General features: G+C 45.7%; 1 long non-coding RNA gene across 1 annotated transcript; it reads left to right on the forward strand.

Moving 5' to 3' along the window:
- Positions 1-1,149: 1,149 nt before the first annotated feature.
- LOC127317756 (uncharacterized) lies at positions 1,150-2,760 on the forward strand. The gene is made up of 2 exons (XR_007861447.1): positions 1,150-2,350; positions 2,440-2,760. It is a non-coding gene; the product is annotated as an uncharacterized lncRNA (long non-coding RNA).
- The last annotated feature ends 12,571 nt before the right edge of the window (positions 2,761-15,331 follow it).

Below are 15,331 nucleotides of genomic sequence, written 5' to 3' on the forward strand. Positions count from 1 at the left end.
TCCGTTGCTACTTGTTTGTATTGCCGATACTATCCCCATGTACTTCCATGTTAAAAAAAAATAATATCTCATTTAATTGAACTTTTCAATACTGAAAATGTTCACTTCCTGACCTCATAAACTCATACTTACTCAAATCTAATTTGTACTTCACGTGGAGCCTACTGCTCTCTGAAATACAATCATTGTACTGAATCTACGTTTGAACTTGGCGTGTACTTTTCTTCTGAACTTACCTGTACTGCCTATCTCCAAGAAAAAATGCAGAGATTGCATTGAGCGGAGAAACAACGACTAGTCGCGCAGATAAAAAATAGAAAAGCAACAGCAGCACCATCGCGGCCGAGAGACAACAACATCTGTGGAAGGGGATTTGCGCTGGAGTGGCCACGGCTGGGCTGTGGCGTCTGCTCCCCTTAATGGCGGCGTCGCCGTAGGAACGACGTGGATGCAAGGGAAGGAGCGAGGGAGTCAGAGGTGCCAGCGCAGGAGCTTGGCCGGAGCTCCAGCTACGGTGGCAGGGGTGGCCCGTCAGACTGTGGCAGCGCGGAAATCCGTCGGGGCGGCGCGGTGGGTCGGGCGCAGCGAGCGCGCCACCAGTCGCTGCGGGGGGGAGCCACAGGTCAGGCAACGGGCGGGGGCGGGGCAGCGGTCGCCGGACATCATTGAGGCCGCGGCGGCGGTGGAATCAGGGGCGGCTACAGCGGCGGCGCGTGGGGCCCGAGATGCGGAGGAGGTCAGCCAGCGGCGTGGCCGGAGCTCAGCAGAAGGCAGCCGGAGGCTACTGGTCGCGGGCGGGGGAGGGGGTGTGGGGCGGAACTGGCCGGCGCGCGTGGGAGATGCCCATCGAGGAAGAAACTCGGGAGGAGAGGAAAACGGGGCAGGTGGGAGACAGTTGACTTTCTCGATCGTATCTCTTATAAGGGCGGGTGGTGCTCAGAATAATATTATGAGCACCAGTTTCAGAATAGTGTCACCCTATATATATATATATATATATATATGGAAAATAGCCAGCTAGCATGGTGGCTAGCTACGCATGCACATCTGACCACTCATCATCCCTATGGACGGTTTTCATGAAAATCGCATGTTAACGCCGTTAGTGATAGCCGGCCCATGAGGCCACGATCCCACCACACCCCGCAGTCCCGCACATTTGTCCCTCACCCCAACCCAATCCCCACCACAGTCCACAGCCCGGTCCCCTTCCTAGAGAGGAGAGTGCTCCACTCCGGCCCGGTGCTCCACTCCTCCACATACCCGATCTCCGGCGTGGTGCTGGGGACGAGAGTGCTGCTGCGCAAGCTCGTTCGTGGTTTTTCTTTTATCTCGAGTTGCTCCATGTTTTCTTTTTTGGATCTTGATTTGCATCCACTAGATCTCCGGCGACCCGTCCTGGCCCACCCGCCGCCACCCTACCTTGAGCTCTACACGGAAACGTGGGCGCTGCCGCCGGCCGGCAGATGCTGATGCGTATGTTTCGGCACGTCGCGTCCTAGCAAGCTAGCTACCTGCTGCTGGATCTGATGGCACGCGCGGCGGAGCTTTTCTCATGAACTTTTTCCTTGCCGCTGCTACACTGATCTTTTCCCTCTAATCTTTTTCTTGTTGCTGCTTCACTGTGATTTTTTCTTTGCTGATTATGTGCGTTTTGATATGGTGAAGAGATCCTGCTGATTTCTTTTTGGTCGTTGACTATGGAAACAAATCGTTTACTGCTCCGCCCCTCCCCACCTCTTGGCTCCGATTTCCCCACGCCCCGCCCCACGCGCGTCCGGCCCAATGCTCCGCGTGCCGCCGGCAAGATGCCCCACGCACTTCCGGTCGGGTGCCCCTCTCGCCTACGTTTTTTGTCCAGGGATTACTGCTTGTCATGGACTGGTTCGTGGCAAAGATCCAACTGGGGCTCGGTAGAGATGCCCGTCGGTGTTTGAATCGGACGAAGAGAGGTTGATAATGGAATCTGGAGGTGCCAGGGAGGTGCGCCTACGACCGTGCTCCCTGCGTGACCATGGTCTGGTTGCCGTCGACAGTGGGCCCCGCGCGCCGTCGACCGTGTGTAACGCGCGCCGTCTTCGTCCTTGCCCGGCCCTACCGCGAGCCACGAGCTCCGCCACCTGCGTCCTCGTCCATCGCCGCTCGTCAAGTTTGTCCTGGCTGGCTACAACGACCTGGAGCTGGGCTCCCATGGGCACGGTTGCTTTTTTTCTGGATAGGAAGGAGACACAGCGCCGCGTGGTTTTCTTTTGATCTGATTTTTCTTCAACCCTTCTGCGATCTGGATTCTGATGTATTCCCGTTCCAGATTTGTACATGGTTCCCGATCCAGATCCCATGTTCATTCAAAGTAGGGTGAATCTGCAGTTTCTATTTTTTTTCTAGATCCTTTCTGGCTTCTTTTTCTATATCATTTTAATGTTCGTGTTGTTTTTGCAGATACAAAGGCATTTTGTCAAAGGGATTTTGTGGTGACGATATTAGAATAATGTAATTGAAGAATTTTTTAATTTTGTGGTGACAATATGAGCACAATGAGATTTTGTGGTGACTATGATGAACTTTCATCAGCCTCAAGCATGATCTTGTATTTGTTGTAATTTTCCCTTTTTTCCATTTGATTTTTCTCCTGAGAATACTTAGTTAGCCTCTAGTTTGTGTCGTTCTTTCTCGAGTTGGTCGAGCGGTTATCGTGGTGCTGATAATAATATTTTATCCGGTGACAAAAATGCTTATTATGAGCCAGTCTACGGTGATTGATGGTTCTCGTGTTACATTAGTTGCATGTTAATTTTTCCGAAAAAGAACGAAAACAAAACTTTGTTGCACGCCACGGAGCGGGTGTCAAATATTTCCGTGGGGACCGGTGAAGTACAGTTGAACTGCCATACGTGAAAGAAAGCAATCACTGGACACAATAAAGATGCGATGAGGTAACGGCGACATATGGACGTTACATATCGGTTTACAACATATGATACCGACTGTACATAAACAACAAGAGTCCTATACATGTACAACTACATCAACGTATGTAGTTTATCATTCTCCGTCAATCTTAACTGGTTCCATAAGGTTGAGATTGCGTCGAGAAGCTTCAAATGCTGGTAACGGTAGGGGTTTTGTAAATTTATCAGCAACTTGATCCTTTGAAGATATGAACTTGATTTGTAGTTGTTTCTGAGCTACTCTTTCTCTCACAAAATGAAAATCAACTTCAATATGTTTAGTGCGAGCATGGAATACCGGATGGGAGGATAAATATGTAGCACCAATATTATCACACCACAATATGGGCATTCTGTCTACTCTACAGAAAAACCCAACTCCTTGAGTAACGACTGTACCCAAATAATCTCAGTTGTAGCATTAGCAACTGCCTTGTATTCAGACTCAGTACTGGACCGTGAAACAGTAGCTTGCTTGCGAGCATTCCAGGCGATCAGATTGCCTCCATAGAAGAGTGCATATCCCCTCGTTGATCGCCGATCATCAGAATTTCCAGCCCAATCAGCATCAGAGAACGCAGACACAAGAGTATCAGAAGTAGCACGTAATGTCAAGCCATGAGAGACAGTAACTTGACAAACCGAAGAATGCGCTTGAAAGCTATCCAATGAGTGTCTCTAGGTGTATGAAGATATTGGTAGACTTTGTTGACAGCACAGGACAAATCTGGGCGAGTAAGCGTGAGATAATGCAAGCCACCAACAACACTACGATATCGAGTGGCATCACAGCAGATAGTATGGTACCCTCATATGCAGAAAGTTTGTCAACAACAGTCATGAGGGTAGATGCAGGGGTACACTTCAACATACCAGCTCGTTGAAGTAGGTCCATAGAATATTTTCGCTGAGTGAGAATGATGGCAGAACGCTGATGATGAACTTCCACACCAAGAAAATAATGTAGCTGGCCTCCTTGACCGCGAAGGCATCACGCATTTGACGAACCAATCTGTCTGTGGCAGAAGGAGAGGAACTGACTACAATTATGTCATCAACATATACCAACAGGAACATAGTAAGATCAGCTCTCGAAAGAATAAACGGAGAAGTATCTATAGTAGAAGCTCGAAAACCAAGAGACCCAAGAACAGAGCTAAGCCGAGCATTCCAGACACGAGCGGCCTGTTTGAGACCATAGATAGCCTTCTGAAGATAACACAAATGAGAAGGATGTGTAGGATCTTCAAACCTAGGAGGTTGGCGCATAAACACTTCTTCTTCAAGAACACCATTGAGAAAAGCATTTTGTATATCAAGCTGATGTAACTTCCAACCACGGGACACAGCCATTGACAGATTAAGTCGAATGGTAGTTGGTTTCACAACAGGACTGAAGGTGTCCTCAAAATATTGGCCATACCGTTGCCAAAAACCCTTTGCCACTAGCCTGGCTTTGTAACGCTCAATGGAGCCATCCGAATTTTTATTAACCTTAAAAACCCACTTAGAGTCAACCACATTGACACGAGAACGAGATGGAACAAGCTGCCAAAAGTGTTGTTCTTGATCAACGCCGAGTATTCAGCATCCATTGCTTGTTTCCAATGAGCAGTAGCAAGAGCATCCCGTAAATCACGTGGTCAGCCGAAGCTCGTTCAACTGCATGAGACATGCACGTAGCATTCCACGCCACTGCCACGTCTGTGCGTGTCTTTGGTTGTTTGATACCATGTTGAAGCCTGGTAATAGGCCGACTCGGTGCAGCAGGCGGCCCACGCGCTGGTGGCGAAGCAGGAGCTGGCAGCGGAGAGAACTCCAATCGAATTGGAGTGATGGACTCGGCGCGAGAGGGCTGGGCCGTGCCAGGCTCACGAGACGTAGTTGATGGCATGGCCCGTTCGGAGAGTGAATCCAGAGATGGCCCCGGTCCAGCATGGGGTGCACTGGACGAGGCAGGCACGCGATCGACGTCGCGTCCAGCGTCAGTATGATCGACGTCCAAGCCATCACCATCAGAGTTGAGAAGCTCCAGACGTGCACCACGCTCTTTTCCTGCACCATGGTTAGGCAAAAGCAAGGGGTATGTGCAATATCATCAAACTGGCCATAGTGAGGTGTAGAATGATTGGTGGAATCAGTTGTATTTGTGGGTAGTTGAGAGAACGGGAAAACTCCTTCGGCGAAAACAACATCACGAGAGATATAGACCCTATTGGTAGGAACATGTAAGCACTTATAGCCTTTATGAAGCGAACTATAACCAAGGAAGACACACTTCTTGGAGCGAAAATCAAGCTTTCTATTGTTGTAAGGGCACAAATGAGGCTAACAAGCACAACCGAACACACGGAAAAATGTGTAGTCAGGAGCTTCACCGAGGAGGCGTTCCAAGGGACACTTCATATTGATGACACGGCTAGGAAGCCTAATGATAAGAAAGCATGCCGTAGAAAAAGCATCACTCCAATAGGGAAACGGAACAGAAGAATGAGCTAAAACGGTAGGACTAGTTTCAACAATGTGTCTATGTTTTCTTTCGGCAGTTCCATTTTGTTGATGTGTATGGGGGCATGAGACACGATGAGAGACACCAAGGTCACCAAAGAACTTATTAAGTTTGATATACTCGCCTCCTCAGTTAGTTTGGACATGGATAATTTTGCGATTAAGTAAACGCTCAGCATGACGTTGGAATTGAATGAACACATTGAATACTTCACTTTTACGTTTAAGAAGATACAACCATGTAAAACGACTATAGCCATCAATAAAGCTGACATAAAAGGAGTGTCCACTAACTGAGGTTTGGGCAGGACCCCATACATTGGAATAAATTATCTCAAGAGGTTCTGAAATCACATGGCTAGAATGAGAAAGGCAACTCTTGCCTTGTTGGCAAGCATCACAAACTACAGAACTTGATACATTTGACGAAGGAAGTTGTCTATGATGTAAAACATGTTGAACTATTTGTTTAGATGGATGCCCTAGACGGTAGTGCCACTTGTCGCGTGACACCCGTATTCCACTGAAGATGTATTTGAAGGGAGACTCATCAAGCTGGTACAAGCCACCATGACAACGCCCCCTAAGCAGAATGGCCCTCGTGTCCTGGTCCTTAACAAGGAAAAAATGTGGGTGAAACTCAATGAAAACTCGATTATCTAGAGTGAATCTACGAACAGATAAAAGACTGTGAGTGACTGAGGAAACATGTAGGACACTATTAAGTTATAAAGATTTTGATGGAGTAGTAAGACTGGAATGGCCAATGTGATGAATATGCGTACCATTCCCGTTTGCAGCATGGACTTGGTCGGTGTTGTTGTAGTTCTCCTTCACCGTGAGCTTGTCAAGATGATTTGTGAGGTGGTCAGTGGCGCCCGTGTCCATGTACCACCCTGAATCGGCGTTGTAGGTGGTAGTTTGGCCACCACGGCTAGAAGTAGTACCAGCTGCAACTTGACGGTCCATGTAGCGCCCGTCGTTGTTGGAGCCGAGGTAGTCAGTCTTGAACCGTTTGAAGCAGCTCGACGCCGTATGTCCTAGCTTGTCACATATCTGACATTGAGGTCGATTTCCTCCTCCATTTCCTTCACGGTACTGGCCACGATCGTCCTGGTGAGGACGATTATTCCTACCAGAGTTGTATCCACCACGGTTTGAGGGGCCTCCACCACCTCCAACGTTGTAGTTGGACCCCTGACCAGCCGGTCTGTTGAAGTAGCCCGGTCTTGCCGGCGAGCGCTGATCGGGGCGGTAATCTCTCCGATACTGAGGCTCTCCGCCTCCACCTCCTTTGGTCATGGCGTTGGCAGAGTGAAGATTCTGGCTGCCATGGAGTTCAGACTTCTTTGCCTCCACCCTCTGCTCCTTAGTGAGTAGCTGTGCAAACAATTCTCGTTCAGATATGGGTGTTGTGCGATTGGAGATCACATCAACCAGAGCCTCATAGCATCATCAAGTCCGGCCAGAAGATAGGAGGTAAATTCCTCAGGGCGCAGGGGCTGACCAATAGAGGTGAGGGTATCAGCAAGGCACTTGACTTTGTTGAAGTAAGCCGTCATGGTTGAGTCAAGTTTCTTCACTTCCTGAAGCTATCCATGGATCGCCATATATCGCGCCATAGATTGGGAAGAGTAGCTCGCAGCAATTGTAGACCACGCATCATGTGCGGTGGTGCACAAGACTATCATGTCCTGCACGGCTTCCGTGGAGGTGGACATGATGGCGGAGAGGATGGTGGCATCCTGCTGATGCCACGCCGTGTATGCTGGATTGAAGATCCGAGGCTGCTGCGTGGCGTCCGTCTTGAACGCTAGATTATTGATCTCCGCGGTGGGGCAGGAAAACTGCCATCAAGAAATCCAAGGAGAAGATGGCTGCAGAGCACCTGGGTAACTTGAGCATGCCAATAGATGTAGTTGTCGCTGCTGAGACGAACTGTGAGAAGAGGAGCAAAGTTGAAGGGGCCTGGGGACGACGAGGCCGATGGCGAACTGGCGGTGAAGTTTAGGGTAGGGTTGATCAATGGGGCAGTTCCGAAGCTGCTCTTGGAGGAGGAGACGGCGGAGCTCATGGCGGAGTCGGTCACCATTGTCGAGGTAGATCGGATCTCTGAGGTAGGCTCTGATACCATGAAAAGTAACAAGAATATGTTTGGTAGGGCATGGTCGTTGCCTCTCTCGGCATGCCAGGTATGTATATATATATATATATATATATATATATATATATATATATATATATATATATATATATATATATATATATATAGGATAAATATATATATATATAGGGACGCACTATTCTAAAACCGGTGCTCAAAATAATATTTTGAGCACCATCCAACCCTATATAGGAGACGGGCCCTGGAAAAAGAAAAAACCAACCCGCCCTATCCAATCCCGAACACACCTCTTCCCTACCCCGTGCCCCACGAGGCCACGACCTGGAATCCCGCCGGCCACCATCTCTGCCGCCTCCGGCCAGGATCCCTGCCGCCGCCAACAGGACCCCGCCACCAGAAGGAATCACCAAGCCCCCCGCTCTAGCTCTGGCCACCGTCGCCTTCCCTGCGCAGCAGCCTGGCCTCCCCACGCGCAGCCGCCGCATCGGCCTCCGATGTGCCGCCTGGAGGATCCCCGCGCCACCGACGAGCTCCGGCGCCCAGGCTCCCCTTCAGGCTCCATGCGCCCACCAGCAGAGGAGGCGCTGCTTCAGGCGGTCAAGAACCCACCCGGATCTCCACCTCCCCCACGGTACTCCCCGCCGCCGGCGGGAAATCGACCCTCCCCCAAGCGCCATCGACCGCCTGTACGACCTGCCCACTGCGCCCCACAGCTGCCGGCGGCGACCTCCCTCTGGTCCCAACCGCATCGGGCACGTGAGGTCGTTATCTGTGTGTGCGTGAACTGAAAAATGCCGGATGTGCAGGTGCTCTATTAGCACATTATAATGTTTTTGTGCTGGGCAGTACAAGTTTGATCAACGTTTCCAGTGACAAAGCTTTTCTGCAGATACATGAGGAGTGAAGACTAAAGAATAAAGCTTTTCAACGTTAATACTGATGTATGTGTATATGTGCAGCTTGTAAAAACCATCTATTTCCTAGTTCAAAATCAAATTTACCTGCAAGTCACCATGTTGGATTTCTGAAAGTGCGGTCTCCATCGCCATGGCTGCCAGCAGTACACAGTTCAGTTTAGTCGAAGTATAATCGTCTGTCAATAGGCAATGCATTGATTCAGTTATTCACTAAGACGTGGGGATTTGCTAGCTCAATCCTCACGCTCTTGCTGTCCAGATTTCTTTAAAAAGGAAGCCAACATGTTTTTGTGTTTTGATTTTGCAGGAGAGATGAAAAATTGATTACAGTATAACAGTGCAATACACTTGTATTCAACCAACATTCGGAAGCCTCCCGGTGGTACTGGTTTTGTAATCTTGATTTTAATGTCCTTCATGATTGATTTGTGAAACCTCATCTGTAAAAAAATCTCTAGAAAACTTCCTTCTCCATAAGTATAGTTGCCTCCATAAGAAAAAATGGAATGGATGTTTAAAAAATAAGACCCGAGAAGTACACCAAGGCACTATTAAAAGTATACACAAAAGTAAGCCAGCCAAAAAGTGTTGAAATAAAAAGAATTTGGTTCCGGTAAGTACATATAAGAAATGTCGTAAGTACGCAACTTACCAAGAAGTGTTCAAAAATAAATAAATCATCCAAAAATCAATTATCTTGAAGGAAGTACAAGTAGTAACGTCAAGCAGTACAACGATTATGTATTAGGAAGTGCAAGTTCGCGTGACATGCAGGACAAATTCCTAGAAGTACATGTATCCAAAATAATATAAGGAAAAAATAAAATTTTCATCCATATGAAGTACAAGAAAACCGACAAAATCCAAATGTAGTAAAAACGAAATAATCCCGTCATCCGTGAGGAAGTTTAAATAATCGACGATGAGAAGTACAACCATTCGACATGAGCACTACATACACTTAATATAGGAAGTACAAGAAAGCCGAAAAAAATCCAAATGAAGAAAAAACAAAATAATCCTATCACCTGCGAGAAATTTCAATTATTGACGAAGAGATGTACAACTATTCGACACGAGCAGTACACGCACTTATTATACGAAGTACAAGGAAACCGACAAAATCGAAATGTAGTAAAAATGAAATAATCCCGTCAGCCCCAAGGAAGTTCAAATAGTTGATGACGATAAGTACAACCATTCTACACGAGCGGTACAAGCACCTATTATAGAAAAGTACAAGAAAACCGACACAATCCAAATGTGAAAAAACGAAATAATCCCGTCACCCTAGAGGGAAGTTTAAATAGTTGACGGAGAGAAGTACAACCATTTGACAGCAGTAGTACGCCCACTTAATATAGGAAGTACAAGAAGACCGACAAAATCCAAATGTACAAAAAACAATAATAATCCCATCACCCGTAAGGAAGTTCATATACTTGACAATGAGAAGTACAAACATTCGACACGAGCAATAAACCCACTTAATATAGGAAGTACAAGAAACCCGATATAGTCCAAATTTAGAAAAAAACAAAATAATCCCATCATCTACGAGGAAGTACGAGCAGTGATTCCGAGAAGTACAGGCGGACACAACAGTAAGTACAAGCGGTAATTACATGAATTAAAAGTGTTCAAAGAAAAATACTCCTACCTAAGTTCACATAGGAAAAAACAATAATAATCCCATCACCCGTAAAGAAGTTCATATACTTGACAATGAGAAGTACAACCATTCAACACGAACAATACACCCACTTAATATAGGAAGTATAAGAAACCCGACAAAGTCCAAATGTAGAAAAACAAAATAATCCCGTCATCTGCAAGGAAAGTACGAGAAGTGATTCTGAGAAGTACAGGCGGAGACAACACTAAGTACAAGCGGAAATTATATGAAGAAAATACCCCCACATAAGTTCACATATCAACATTGTGAAGTTCAAATATTAAGATCCGGGAAGTGCAGAATCTCTTAAAATAGAATATAGGGACAATCTAACATTATCATTTTGAAGCACAAATGCTAGTTTTTGTAAAACACACTAGTATCAAAATATTTCCAGGAAGTACAACCACGAAGGCCAAGCAGTACAAGGACATGTCGTGGGAAGTTCAGATGCGCGTGATTGTGCTGAGCATTTTGTGTGGCCATGGACCTCAAACGAACACCGTATGAGAAACTTATAGTCATTTTACTGAACACTTTCGTAAAACAGCGCCGAGAAGTACAACCGCATTTCCCTAGAAGTGCAAGTTCGTGGCGAGGGAAGTTCAATGCTCTGTTTTTACGGGGCGGAAATCTATTGTTCAAATCTCATCGATTTGATCACCAATTACTTCAATCATTTTCACCAAAAGCTTTATATGTTAGAGTATATGTCTAATTTCATTACCTACAACATTTTACAACAAATAAAAGGATCTAATCTATTAAATTCAAACTGTTATCCCACAAAATATACCGGAAACATGATTTCAAAACTTCTAAAATTACTTTCAAATGGTTTGGAGTTGGCAAAAATGGTAGATACGAAAAAGATGCGCCATTTTGAGACCTTTCCAACCATATATCATTGCATTGTTTAAATATACCGCATGGAAATCGCGGGGAAAATCATTCGGTGCCCGTCACATAAAAAAGGCGGACAGTAATTCATGTTATTCTATTAAACTGTAATGAATTAGAGAAAACAATTGGAATAAGAAAGTTGCGCCTAGTCCATAGCTTTCCAACGCCATATCATTTGCATCATTCCGATATACGGTTGAAACAAATCATCCAAATTACTGTCCGCTCGTTTTTTGAGTACGTCTGAATTTCGGTATTTTCAAAATTGTTCAAAAACTGTGAGGATTTTGAAAAAACATAAAACATGAAAAAGTTGCGAAATTTCATTATCTTTCCAACGGTATATCATTTGTACAGTTTCGATAAGCGATTCAAAAATCGAACTAAAAGTTCGTTTTCTGGCCATATAGAAGTGTTTTCGTATTTTCAAAATTAAATTTAAACCGTGCAAAATCTGTGAAAAGTGTGAACATGAAAAAGTTGCGGTTTTTCATTATCTATCCAACGGTATATCATTTGCATAGTTCGGACAAATGGTTGGGAAACACGAAGTAGAATCAGTAGCTCCGAAGAAAATGGGAAGTTCAGGTAAGTTCGACAGAAAGTCCAGGGAAGTACAAGTCGGTGCACAGAATATTATTCTGCAACTGGTTGCAGAATAGTGCTGGTATATATATATATATATATATATATATATATATATATATATATATATATATATATATATATATATATATATATACATATGGGTGTGGATTTGCTGCAAAGGGTGGTAGCTACCCTCCTCATTTGGACCGTCGATTATATCTCTAAGATGTGTGCTGAGGTCGAGTGCATTTAGTTAGCTTTGACGGTATTAGTGGGCTGAGCCTTTTCTAACCGTTAAGGCATAACGGTAATTATAAACGGTGGTTGACGCGTCTCTTTTTGCCCGTTTCTTTTGCACAGAGTGTCAGGCGTGAGCTGGCCTGATACCATAACAACACTCCTCTAGTTTGAAACAGTTGCCTTCTCTTAGGATAAAGTTGTGTGCCATAACTTTCATGGCTACCCTTTGTTTAATCTGCTTTCACTTTGCCCCCGTCTCTACTGCACCACTCTCCTTTTCATCCCAAAAATCAGGATCAAATGGAATCACCTTTTCAGTGACCTTCTCTAATTTATCTGACCGTTGGAGTATCCAGAAAGTCAGGAATATCTACTTTTTGTGTGCATGGGTCCAGAGAGACTGCTGTTAAATTCTGCACTTTGTTCGACGCTTATAGTAGGCACCTCACCGGCTGAAACAAAGTTAAGTCGTCAATTTTCTGCTAGGGAAAAAGCGTAATACAAGTACAAGCCGGCGCTCGACAAAAGAAGCAATATAATCAGAGATTTTTGTATGACCGGGAAGCTAGCAATTTGGCAATTGTTGATTTGATTCGAACCGACGCTCCAATAACAAGAAAAAGTTTGTGTGCACTCTATTCGACTCATCTCGCTCCGCGCCGTTGAGCTAAGCGAACGAAACAAGCTGGCCGCGAGAGGCAGCTGAGGCAAAAGTGGCGTGTGAGACAGAGGGCAGCAAGGCACTAATGGGCGAGCTGCGCGCGTGGTACTGACTCGCCGTGGATGGAGCTCAGAGCTTACCTATTCAGCAACGCCGGTGTGCTTTCAAGCCATGGCGGGGCTGTGTCACACGGGGCTGGAAGCTATATATATGTTCTTAGCCTAGCCAGCTCGCCGGCTGCTCTGTATCGACGGAGGCGAGCTCAAAATCTAATATGGCATAGCAGAATATTTTTCCGAGACAATCAGCCCGTCAAGTGCGGCAGGTCGCGGTCCCTTTGCATTCGCCGCTCCTTATCTCGGAGAAAGAATGTTATTAGCACTATTACCGGTGTTGGCCGTGCTCGAACGTAGACGTGGCGCCCAAGGATGCAACCTCTTCCTGAGCTCATTGCCGCGCCTTCCTCTGAGCATGTCGCAGTTCTCGAGTCGATGGCGCCTTGGAGCTGCCCATGGAAGTCATGGGGGCCGACCATCTCCAGGTCGCCATCGGGGGCGGCGTAGACGTGGTAGGCGAGGTCATCCTCGGACATGGCGAGTGGCGAGGAGGCAGCTGTCAATGTACACAAGCATGGCGTTGGTGACACCGATCTCCTGCGATGCATCCACCACGTCGCAAAGCAAACTTGCACAGAAAACCGCCATGCCGCGGTGACTGTGGAGCTCGCCTAGCTACGGCCTTGGGGAAGACGGGGCAGCCGATGTCGCGCTCCTGCCTGAGCCGTGCCGTCTCCGTGAACCGGCAAACATAGGACTCGGTGTGTCTGCCGCCAGACGGCCGGCATGGAGTATGCCATCGCTGTCGAGCATACGGCGCGCGCTGGTTCGCGCAGTTGCGTACACGCTGACCAGAGCTAGCAGAACGACGCCTTGTTCCTGGCTATCTGTACGGTCAAATTGAGTGCCCAATCGTTTACCGAGGGGCCAAAACCATGCAGCATGCTTTACGAGCACATTATAAAGTTTGTTTTTGCTGAGTGTGTTTTGAACGTACGCTCTCAAAGTCCTGGACAAACTCCATCCCTAAAGACGAAAGAATCTGCCAGTGCCATGTTAAGCGTACATGGTATGAGAAAAGTTAACGACAAACCTGCCAGCGCCCGTTAAAAACTAACGGAATCGAACAGCTAAAATTATTCTTGGACCAGCTTTATGATTACATAATCTCCACTATGTTTGATTAGCGTGAATCTCTACGAAACCATCCAACGGTACCTGGAGGGTGCGTAGCTACCACCCTTTGTAGCTGGTAATTTTCGATATATATATATATATATATATATATATATATATATATATATATATATATATATATATATATATATATATATATATATATATATATATATATATATATATGTATATATCGACGCGGATTTTCTACCAAGGGTGGTAGCTGTGCATAGGGTAGCAGCCGTTGGATAGAAGGAGTTCTGATTCTACTCATGTCCAGATCAAATACCCAGGAGCACTTTCACTGAACGGCGGTTTGAGCTCCGTGATTGCATGGAGTCTAAAACAACAGGAATAAATGTTGCCACAACTTTTCCATACCTTTTTTAACACCATTCGACACATTGTGTCGGCTACGGTGGTGACCATCCGTCATGTGAAATTTTAGCCTTTTTTAGTCCTTTTGACAAATCACACCGGTGACGGTAGCCGGTAACCGTATGAAATGTGTCATTTTTACTAGTTTTCACACATTTTCGTCGACACGGTATGGTTTAATAAAAATTATGTCCTACGGAAGGCCATGGTTTCGGCAACGGTCAAGGCAACCATCCATGTGAAATTTAGGTTATTTTACACGTTTTGACACATTGCAACGGTGACGGTACCTAGAGCCATACCGTATGGAATTTGTCCTTTTTACTCTTTTTCACACATTTGAGACGGAACGGTCCAATTTAAAACAAACTACTTCGTAATTAAGGACAGCCATGGTCGTTGATAAGTGGTCATTCAATTAGCCGCGGCATTTTTTCCAATCGACATGGTATAGGTTAGCTCTTATATTTTATGTGGTTCACCTAATATAATTTTTCTTCTAACGAAGAAGCTGCGGTTTCTCGATGGCAGATACTGATCACGGCTATGGTGAAGTACAAGGATAGAAAAAGGATGTGGTCGTTGGATGCTTTTCACACGTTGGCAAGAAAAAAAAAAACCGTGACCGTGCTTTGTTTGTTGTTTTGGCGGTGTGGTTGAAATTTTGGTACGATCCATACCGTAGTATGGTTGTCGTTTTGGAATTTTTCCGTGTCCACGGTCGTTTTTCTAGGTACAAACCGTGACCATGGTCTGGTTGTGGTTTTGGTATTTAAAAAAGGTACTGTGGTGGATCGGTTGACCATGGTCTGGTTGTGCTTCTCTAACTGTGGACGATGAGGGTAAACTGAAAAAACATTACACATACATGAGCATAGTTCGTCTTCTATAGTTCGTCTTCTATAGATCTAAAATTGCCAAAGCAATCGTGTACAATCTTGATAACTTTGTTGTTGTTTACATCGCGCTCCAACTAGATCGAGATATCAAACTAGGATAATGACTGATTTCGTGTTGTTTTAAGTGTTTTCTTAAGTGTGCTTTGCACATGGCATGATGGTCTTACAAACTTTCGCTGGATTCGTGTCGACGTGCGTGGTAGCTGTTGGTCGACACACTTTACCAGTTTTAAAACAAAAAGAAGCTAAGCAATAAT

This window comes from Lolium perenne, chromosome 7 (genome assembly GCF_019359855.2).
Source record: "Lolium perenne isolate Kyuss_39 chromosome 7, Kyuss_2.0, whole genome shotgun sequence".
NCBI classification, from domain to species: domain Eukaryota; kingdom Viridiplantae; phylum Streptophyta; class Magnoliopsida; order Poales; family Poaceae; genus Lolium; species Lolium perenne.